The following is a 10,630-nucleotide window of genomic DNA, read 5'->3' as shown; positions in this document are numbered from 1 at the left end:
CTCCTGGAACGTTCCCCCTCTGAAGCGCGGGTGGGCGGGCGCAGGGAGAGGGCGAGGAGGCTTTGGCAGTGGGAGCGGGACAGGGGCCGGTGGCTGGGAGGTGGGCGCAGCGCGCCGGGAATCCAAGGGCAGCGAGAGCCGCTGGAAGGAGAAAAGGCGCTGATCTTGGCAAACGAAGAGGAACGAGGGGTTCGGCGAAGTGGGGGCGCGGAGACCTGCCGCCGCGCCCGAGGGCTGCGCCCCGTCCCTCTTCTAAGGGGGCGGCCGCTGGCTCGGGAAGAGGCTGCCGGCGGTGATGGGAGGGGGCAGGGGCGGGGCCGGGGAAGCCGAGCGGGGCTGCGACAGGAAAGGGGCAGAGGGAGGCTCTGCTGCTACGGGGTGGGCTTCAAGGGCTGGGAGAAGCCCCCTGGCTCCAGCGGCTCAGGGAGAAGCACGTCCTGGATGGGGCCGAGGGCCGAGCTGCCCCCCTGCTGCCCCGGACTTCCCCGCAAGCACTCAGCGTCCCTCCCGACGCCGCAGAGGGGGCTGGAGAGGCCGAGAGGGGGCGCAGCACTGTGAAAGCCCCGACTGCTCACGGAGGCCAGCCACGCGTCCCTGACCTTTGACCTTGACCCGTGGTAGCACCCCTCCTTTTTGGAGGAAGTGTGAGGTCCAAGGGGCGGGAGCACCCCTCAGCCACCTCCTGCGCCTGCCCTCACAGGGCCATCAAGGCAGTTACCCTTCCCACCCACCCAGGCGCCGGGAAATGAGTCGTGTGAGCTCGTCAGGGTGGGCGTGGTGCTGCTGCTACAACGAACAGCTCCAGAGCTCAGGAGCTTAGCCCAAGAGCCGCGTGCTTGCCGCTCCCCCCGCGTGTCCCCCGGGGCCGGCAGGGGCAGCTGCGCCACTCGGGGCCCCGGGCTGACCGAGGCTCCGTTCTCTGAGCAGGGGCTCCCTCATGCCCCCCGACGGGGCAGCTGGAGGGTGACCCCGCCCCACTGGAGGGGTGCCGAGGGTCAGCGAGGGCAGCTGGGAGCTGACCTGTGAGGGGCCGCACGCGGTCAGGGAGGGGGAGCAGTACCCTAATGTGGGGGACTCACCCCAGACGCCCTGCTCGAGCCCTGCACGAGCACCTGGAGCCGCTGGGCGATAGGCAGGTTCAGAGAGGCACACCTGAGCGAGGCACACCTGAGAGAGGCACACCTGAGAGACGCACACCTGAGAGAGGCACACCTGAGCGAGGCACACCTGAGAGAGGCACACCTGAGAGAGGCACACCTGAGAGAGGCACACCTGAGCGAGGCACACCTGAGAGAGGCACACCTGAGCGAGGCACACCTGAGAGAGGCACACCTGAGCGAGGCACACCTGAGAGAGGCACACCTGAGAGAGGCACACCTGAGCGAGGCACACCTGAGAGAGGCACACCTGAGCGAGGCACACCTGAGAGAGGCACACCTGAGCGAGGCACACCTGAGAGAGGCACACCTGAGAGAGGCACACCTGAGCGAGGCACACCTGAGAGACACACACCTGAGCGAGGCACACCTGAGGCACACCTGAGAGAGGCACACCTGAGCGAGGCACACCTGAGAGAGGCACACCTGAGAGAGGCACACCTGAGAGACGCACACCTGAGAGAGGCACACCTGAGAGAGGCACACCTGAGAGAGGCACACCTGAGTGAGGCACACCTGAGAGAGGCACACCTGAGTGAGGCACACCTGAGCGAGGCACACCTGAGCGAGGCACACCTGAGAGAGGCACACCTGAGAGACGCACACCTGAGAGACGCACACCTGGCCTCAGTGCTCTCCAGAGCTGCGCCCCGGGCCAGGCGATGGCACGACCCCCACCCGCAGGCCTGCCTAGTGCCGGGACCCCCCATGTCCAGGGATCCCCCCAGATCTAGGGAACCCCCAGGTCCAGGAATCCCCCCAGGTCCAGGAACCCACCCCAGGTCCAGGGACCCCCCAGGTCCAGGGCCCACGTACCTTAGAGGTTCTGTGGAGCGTGGAGCCCCCACCCCCACCCCACTAATCCGCCTCTGTGGAGGGGCGGTTGGGAACGCAGCCCCCTCCTCGGGCCACCTGCGGCTCCTCCCCCGGGCCTCCCTGCCCCGCCGCTTCTCCTGCAGAGCTGCTCGGCCAGCATGAGAGTGTCCCCGGCCCCGGCCGCAGAAGCGCCCTCCTGCCCGCTGCGCCAGCCAGCGGGGCGGCAGGCCTGGTAGCGCGACTGCCCGGAGCTGCTGGGCCAGCGGGCGGGCCCCGGGGGCAGAGTCCAGCTTAAACCGGCCCCTCCTGGCGGCGCGGCGCTGGCCCGAGGCCAGGCGGGCCCTCGTGACCACCTGGAGAGCCACGAGCCCAGACACGGGGGGCACAGGTCTGGAGGCGCCCCCTCAGTCGCCCCGATCGGCAGGCGCAGAGAGAACTGGAAACGTCAACCGTCTGGGAAGCGAAAAGAGCAAATTCTGGGAACTGGCCCCAGCTGACCCCGCTGTCCTGGCGAGCCTGAAGGGTGGCGGCCCCCCTTGTTTGCTCCACGTCTTCCGCGAGGCCCGGGAGTGGGTATGTTTGGAGCGCGGACTTGGGGGGGAGCAGGGACACCGGCCTGCCCTCGCTGTCGCCGTTTGGTGTCTCCTTAACCAAGGAGGAGGTGCGCGCACCTGCACTCCCGGCTCCACCACGGGCCAGTCGCCGGCCTCGGTCCCCTGCGCTCTGAGTCGGAATCCTGGTGGAAAGCCACCTCAACCGCCCCCAGCTGGTGTAGTAAAGAGCGGAATGCGTCACAGGAATGGGGTCGTGTATGCGCTGCCCTGGGAGCAGCCAAGACCCAAGAGCCGGAACGCCGGGCGGCGCCGTCCTCCTTGCTGGGCGCTGCTTCCTTCTCCTTGAAAGGTCACGCCACTTCCACATTCCCGTGGCGGATAAGAGCACGGCCAGGTGCACACGTTCTGGGCCCAGTGACTAGAGAGGACTTGCCCAAATTCTAAGGTCCTGGGAGCAGGTGACTGTATCTGTCAGGGAAGGCTGGATTGCGCCGCAGTAACAAACAGCCCCCACATCTCGGGGGCTTCAAACAGTGCGTTTGTTTCTTGCACACACGTGTCCCCGTGGGTGAGCAGGAAGGCGCTGTACATCGTGGTCCCTCGCAACCCATTTTGGGGGAGACCACCCCCCACAGGTGTGCCAGAGCCACAGCGCCCACGCGAGCATCCCACAGCTTCCGCCTGGAAGGGACTCGCGTCACTCCCGCTCACGGTGGATTGGCCAAGCCGCATGGCCAGGCCCAGACCGACACCGTAGAGCAGTCGGCTGTCACCGCGCCCGGGAGGAGGGAGACCTGGGCTCCGTGGCGGCCTGCCCCCAAGCCCCTGCCCCCGAGCCCCTGCCCCCGAGCGCCCGCCTGGGCCGGTGTGAACAAACCCCACCACGGCCTGAAACGCCGCCGGGAAGGTTTTGCTCCCGGGGAGGGTCCGTTTCCGGGTGTTCACATCTCCTCTTTGGGGTGGAGAGTAAAACGCACAGTGGAGAGCCAGGGGCCCAGGGGGCCCTCGAGACGCCCTGGGGGTCCCAGAGAGCGGCCGAGCCCACCCTCCTCCCCCCACTCCTTTTCCCTCCACCAGGATGAAAACACACTTCTGGAGGTGGAGGCTGGGTGGGAGTGAGGTGGGCTGGGGGGTCCCGGGCTCCGGAACGTACCCTGAGGCTGCCATCGGCCTTGGCGGCTCCTCCCTGGCTTTACCTTCAGAGACATCCCCTCCGTGGGGACAAGTGGCTGGAGTTACGAGCAGGTGCACAGGGAGAGCAGTGGACCGCAGTGGGGCGGGAGTTACGAGCGGGTGTGCAGGGAGCTCAGCGGACTGCAGTGTTTAGGGAGCTACGAGCAGGTGTGCAGGGAGCACAGTGCACTGCAGTGTGGCTGGAGTTATGAGCAGGTGTGCAGGAAGCGCATTGGACTGCAGTGTTTAGGGAGCTACGAGCAGGTGTGCAGGAAGCGCAGTGGACTGCAGTGTTTAGGGAGCTACGAGCAGGTGTGCAGGGAGCACAGTGCACTGCAGTGTGGCTGGAGTTATGAGCAGGTGTGCAGGAAGCGCAGTGGACTGCAGTGTTTAGGGAGCTACGAGCAGGTGTGCAGGAAGCACAGTGGACTGCAGGGCCAGAGGCCTGGGTGGAAGCCCCAGCTGTATCCACTTGCTCATGGCTTGGCCCATCAGTTAACCAGTCCCGGAGCCTCAGTTTCCTCATCTGCGAGTTGGGAGGAGGACAGTGTCTGCCCTCCTGATGTCCCCTCGGGCTCTTGTGAGGCCTGGCTATGGTAGGGGGGTCCCAGCTTTGTAAAAGGGACACCTTGGGCCAATCTAGAGGGTTCTCTGCCCCGTCTCAGCCCCTGGGAATGGCGCCCCTGTCCCCACCTCCCCACGCAGGCACGAAGTGGTCACTCCAGCTCTAAGAAGAAGGCTCCTCGGAGATTTTAGAAGGAATGATTCCCCTCCCCCTCCCGCCTCCCTGTGCAGGAAGCTCGCCCCACCCGCCCCGTGCGCACCCGCGAGCCCCGCAGCCATCCTCACCCCAGGTGGAGAAAGCCCGGCGCTCTGGGAAGCCGAGGAGGAAGGGGAAGCTGGACCAAGGGGCCCCTTCCAGGACCCCCCACCCCACCAGCCTGGGGGGCTCGGAAGGGGGTGGAGCGGAAGCTGCCAGGGGGCTCAGGAGCCGCCAGAGGGGACGGACCCCCTGTCCAGGGGGGCTGGGGGCAGGGGAGGCCCCCACTTTCTGCACTGCCCCCCCCACGCTTCCAGCTTCCTGACCGGAGGCCTGGAGGTGGGAGGGAGGGCGAGACTGCTCCGCGGCAGCCCCGGGACCCTCCTCCAGCGCCGCCCCCCACGGGCTGGGGTCTCGGGGCGCAGGAGCAGCCGGGGCCGGCGGGAGGGAGGCCCTCTGCGCGGCAGCCACGCTCGCGGCCTGGGAGGCTGGGCATGTTCCAGACGGGGAGACTGAGGCACCCCGCAGTTCTACCAGTCACCCAAGGGCTCGGACAGACCCGGGGTGGCGGGTGGGAGTCCAGGGTCTACCCGCGCCGCCCGCCCCCAGGCTGTGGCTGCCTCCAGCCCCCTCCCCGCAGAAAGCCCCGCCCGGCGCGCAGGCCTGGGGCCGCCCCGTGTCTGCCCACTCGGCCCGTCGCCCCCCGCGAGGCGGGGCCGCTCCCAGGAGGCCTGCCCCCCCGCACCCCCTCCCCTCCCGGCACCCCACACAGGCCCCTCCCAGCACCCAGCGCGTCCCCGGCCCTGCACCCTAGGCTCCCGCGCAGGGTGACGCGCAGGCCTCGGTGGAGGGCGCCCCAAGCCTGAGCGCGCCTCCCCAGGACAGGGAGGATTGCCGGGGTCCTGGGGAGGGGCCCGGGAGGGGTCCATGCAGATGCCCCTGGGCCCTCCAGGCCCCCAGGTGGGGGAGGGGAGCGGGGGGGGGGTGAGGGGGATGTGGGAGGGGCGGGCGGTGGAGGGGAGCGGGGGAGGGGAGCGGGGGAGGGACGTGGGGGACGGGCGGTGGGCAGAGCGAGTCGGGGTGGCTGCAGCTCTTGTGCCCATTTTCAAGGGTGCCCCGAAACCAGCCTCCATACCTCCTGCTTCTCTCCAGCAGTGACCCCCCAGTGACAACCTCGGGGAGGGGCTCAGGGTGCCGGGGGTGCTGGGGCCCTCCCTTCTAAACACCCCTGTAGACTCTGAGGTGGAGTCAGAGAGCGGGGCTGGGGTGCGGATGAGGAGATGGGGGCGCCAGGCCCAGGCCGGGGGAGCGAGAAGGGGTCCTGGGGGTGTCGGGGCAGGACGTGCCCTCCCTGTGCTCCCATTCTCTGGCCCGAGGAACTGGGGGTGGCCCCCTCCCGGTTCTCACAGCTCCCTGACACCCCACCCCTCGGGCTGGCAGGAACCCCCCCGGCGCGCTCCAGCCTCGGGAGGGAAGGGGCTGGGGGTGACAGTGGACCGGGCTGGGGGTCTCGGGTCCCACCGCCAGCACAGCCACAGATGCACTGCGCTCCTTGACCCAGTAATCCCACTGTTTGGACTTTCTCCCGAAGACATAATTGCAAAGGTAAACTAGCTGTACGTGCACACTTGTTTATAGCAACTTTATTTATAACAGCTGAAAAAGCCCGGAATCCACCAGACGCTCTTCAGGCAGGGTGGGGGGCCCAAGGAGAGTATCGCACGCGGGGGACAGGGCCAGACAGGACGTTCTCCCAAACACGTCACGGTGAAACTCGTGTTCGTTCCGAGCTTCTCGGCCGCCCTGGGCTCCAGAGACGCTGCCATGAGCAAGGCCCGACCCAGGGGAGGGTCTTGGGGCAGCCACTGGGGGGCTCCTGGGCCCAGCCACGGGCCATCAGAGCCCTGCGGTTAGCGCCGTGGAGAAGCGCTGCGCCCCTCGGGGCCAGGACCTGGCAGGGCTGCGCCTCACCAGCCCCGCACCTGCCCACACCTGCCCTGCACCTGTCATCACCTGCCTGCATCTGCCCCGCACCTGCCCACACCTGTCCACACCTACCCCACACCTGCCCTTACCTGACCCGCACCTGCCCCGCACCTGCCCACACCTGCCCTGCACCTGTCATCACCTGCCTGCATCTGCCCCGCACCTGCCCACACCTGTCCACACCTACCCCACACCTGCCCTTACCTGACCCGCACCTGCCCCGCACCTGCCCACACCTGCCCTGCACCTGTCATCACCTGCCTGCATCTGCCCCGCACCTGCCCACACCTGTCCACACCTACCCCACACCTGCCCTTACCTGACCCGCACCTGCCCCACACCTGCCCACACCTGCCCTGCACCTGTCATCACCTGCCTGCACCTGCCCCTCCCTCCCCTGGCCCCAAGCCGCTCCAGCTGCAAACAGGGAGATCCCCTCGCAGGGCGCGGGGACCCAGGGCACTGTGTGGTGTGGACGCTCCTCGCAAGCGGCCGAGGGGGACGGGGCCCCTCTCGCGGGTGCAGCGTGTGGTGGAGGCGCAGGTGTCGAGCCGTTTGCACCAAGTCACGCAGCCGCAAACAGCAGGTGGGGTTCCCAAAGCGGGAGCCACCAGGCGCTCCGAGGACATCCACCCCAAGCCGAGGAGGGTAGCGGAGGCGCGCAGCGGGAGGGCGAGCTCGGGGTGGGGGCGGCGGCGGGGGGCTGTCCTGCCCGCGGGACCCCCTCCCGGGCCCCAGCCGCTCCGGCCAGAAGCCTGCAAAGCGGGGCTGCGCCCAGCTCGCCCTGGGTGCCTTGTCTCGGGGGGGCCTTCGGCCTGAAGGGGGGCCCCTGGAATGAGGGGGACGGGGCTTCTGTGGTCCACCCAGGAGGGCGCTGGCAGGGGCCGGCCCCAGCCACGCAGATGCCCCCGGACTAAACCCACGCGTGCCCAGGCCGCCCTGGCAGTCAGCGCCCCGAGGCGCCCGGGCCCTCCCGTCCTCAGCCTGCTGCCCGCTGTGCTGGTCTCCCCACTGGGCAGGGGGCGCCCCGAGGCCCCGGGAGATTTGCCCACGCCCCGGGCCCTGCCCCCCGGGCCCTGCCTGGTGGTCGTGGAACCCTCTTGCCTTCTGCCTGCGGGAGCGGTCAGGGGCGCAGGGATGACGCAGGGGACTGCCCACGGGGGCGGTGACTCAGGCCGGGGCGGGAGGCGTCCCGGGGCTCCTTGGCAGAGGGGAGGGGGCCGGTGACTCGGGGCCTGGCTTGCCCCTCGGGCCGCGGTGGGCACCCATCCTGAGCTCCTGGCCATCTCCTGCGGCGCCCACTCGGCCCCCCGAGGAATCAGCTCGGGGGCAGCCTCCGGCCCCCACCCCAGGGTCTCCCCAGTGGTCCGCAGACTCCTGGCCCCCCCAAGCTGCAGTCCGTGCCTGTGAAGGGGGTGGGACCCCTAGATGGCCTCAGGTGTCCCCGGTGTCCCCTTCCTGATGCCCCCTGGCCCCAGCCCCACTCTCGGCACACCCAGGACCGCAGGGCAACAGGGACCAGCCACGGCTCAGGCTGAGGGACAGGGGACCCCACGGAGGCAGGAGGGAGAGGCAGCCCCGCGCCCGGCCCCCTCCCTGCCGAGCCCCGTCACTCCCACGGGGGCTTGGTCAGAAGGTGGAAGTCCAGCCACAGGGACCACCTGGGGGGGTTCCAGCCAGGGGGGCCAGCCAGCGGGGGAGCAGGGGCTCACGCGTCTTAACCGCTTCCCTTTTCAAGCCTCCCTTCTCCCACCGTTTCTCCGTCCGTCCCGTAGAATCTCAAGGGCTTGGAGACGCGCCTCGGGTGTGGGGGCTTCTGCCTCCTCGCGGGGGGTGGTTGCTGCCGGCTGCGTTCTCCAGGGACCCCCGGTGCCTGGAGGAGCGCCTGGCCTGAGGCGGCGCTTCACACACTTCGAGGACGGGCAGGCGGGGGGAGGGAGGGAGGAGGGAGAAATGGACGGAAGGGTGGATGGGTAAGTGGAGGCAGGGAAGGAAGAGGGAAGGGCGGGTGGAGGGAGGGGTCTGCCCCCGGGACCCCGCGGGGCCCGCCCGCCCCCTGTGCACAGCCCCCAGGCAGAAGTGCAGGGAGCGGCGGGGCCCTGCCCGGGCTCCCCTGCCCACGTCCCCACGTCCCCGGGCGCGTCCTGGGTGGGCAGCCCCGGCCAGGCCCCGGCGGCGGGAGCGGGGCAGGAGGGGGGGCGGCGGCAGAGGGGGCGCGGCCAGCCTGCCCGGGGAGCGCTGCGGGCGGGCCGGGGCGGGGGAGACGCGGCAGCGGGGAAGGCCCCAGACGGCAGCTGCCCGGCTCCCGCGGCGTCAGGCGCCCGCTGGGCCCCAGGCCTGGCCAGGGCAGGCGGGCAGCGCCCCGGCCTCGAGCCCCCCCGTCCCTGCGCGCCCCTCCACTGCCGCCCTGGGGTCCCCTCCGCCCGGGGGCCCGGCCGCCCCGGGCTCTGACCTCGGCTCGGCCACGGGCAGAGGTGCCGCCCGCCGCGCCCGCGGGGCGCCTGCGCTCCCGGGAGGCGCGGCCTGCAGGAGCGACGGGCAGGAGCGTGGCCCTGGGCGCTGGGCCTGCCCCTCCCGCCCGCGGCCACCCGAGGGCCACTGTGAGCTGAGCGTCCGCTCGCCAGGAGCTGGGTGCCTGCCCGCCTGCGGTCCCGGCCGCCCCCTCCCCCTGGGGGAGACGCGGGGCCGGTCTCCGTGTGAGTGCGCCTCCCGCTCACGGGCTACGCCGCGCTGCCATCCCCGTGTCCCTGGCTTCCGGTGGCTTCCCGTCGCCGCAGTGACGCCCTTGCTCCTTTCCTCCGCATGCGAGACCCTGGCGGGCACTGCAGGCCGACAGCACCCATTCCTGGGCCTCTCCCCCTTCCTTGGGGCTGGTCTGCCTTCCCTTAGAGGGTGAAAAGGCCCCCACGAGGCCGAGGCTGGGGGACCTCCACCTGAGGGCCCTTTCCTCTTTCGGATGTGAGAGGTCACGTTATTTGGTGCTGTGGCAGCCATCTTGTGACCACGAGGAGACAAGCTCAAGGCGGGAAAATAAAAGTGACCGGAGCCTCGCCACAGCGTGGAGCTGCTGGATTATCTTGCCCTGACACACGTCAGCTGGGCAATTCTTTTGCTTGTAGCCAAAGCACCCTCACTGGGACCGAGGCGTAACACTAGCTGGTGCCCACCCGCCTTTTGGGCCCCACCTGCCATCACCGCACTTCCTGACGCACCTCGGCAGGAAACGTGCATTGCTTTCCCTTTGTTTTGCCTGCTTTTTGCAAGCTCCTCTGGTCTCCCCTACTTGGTGAACTCCTAGCCATCCTCCAAAGCCCATCTCAAATGCTCCAGCCTCTAGAAAGCTTTCTGAGTACTTCCAAGCTGAACTCAAGGCTCCCTCTTGCTATCTCATGTGACTTGGCTCTAGAATTACCCGCATAATTTGTGATTCTCTGCAATGGCACTGACTTCTGTACCTCTGTCCCCCTAGCTTTGTACCTGGTGCTTAGTAAGTGCTGACCACCCCCACCTCCTCCAGGCTCAGCCCTCCCGATGTGCTGCCCCAGTGGGCAGGGGGCCAGGCAGGGACCGGGCAGGGGCCGGGCAGGGGCCGGGCAGGGACTGGGCAGGGGCCAGGTAGGGGCCTGGGCAGGGGCCGGGCAGGGGCCGGGCAGGGACTGGGCAGGGGCCAGGTAGGGGCCTGGGCAGCGGCCGGGCAGGGGCCGGGCAGGGACTGGGCAGGGGCCAGGTAGGGGCCTGGGCAGGGGCCGGGCAGGGGCCGGGCAGGGACTGGGCAGGGGCCAGGTAGGGGCCTGGGCAGCGGCCGGGCAGGGGCCGGGCAGGGACTGGGCAGGGGCCAGGTAGGGGCCGGGCAGGGGCCGGGCAGGGGCCGGGCAGGGGCCTGGGCAGGGGCCGGGCAGGGACTGGGCAGGGGCCAGGTAGGGGCCTGGGCAGGGGCCGGGCAGGGGCCGGGCAGGGACTGGGCAGGGGCCAGGCAGGGGCCTGGGCAGGGGCCGGGCAGGGGCCGGGCAGGGGCTGGGCAGTGGCCGGGCAGGGGCCGGGCAGGGACTGGGCAGGGGCCAGGTAGGGGCTGGGCAGCGGCCGGGCAGGGGCCGGGCAGGGACTGGGCAGGGGCCGGGCAGGGGCCTGGGCAGGGGCTGGGCAGGGGCCGGGCAGGGGCCGGGCAGGGGCCGGGCTTTCTCCCC

This window comes from Dasypus novemcinctus, unplaced genomic scaffold, assembly GCF_030445035.2.
Source record: "Dasypus novemcinctus isolate mDasNov1 unplaced genomic scaffold, mDasNov1.1.hap2 scaffold_338, whole genome shotgun sequence".
Taxonomy (NCBI): Eukaryota; Metazoa; Chordata; class Mammalia; order Cingulata; family Dasypodidae; genus Dasypus; species Dasypus novemcinctus.
This window is presented reverse-complemented; position numbering follows the sequence as displayed.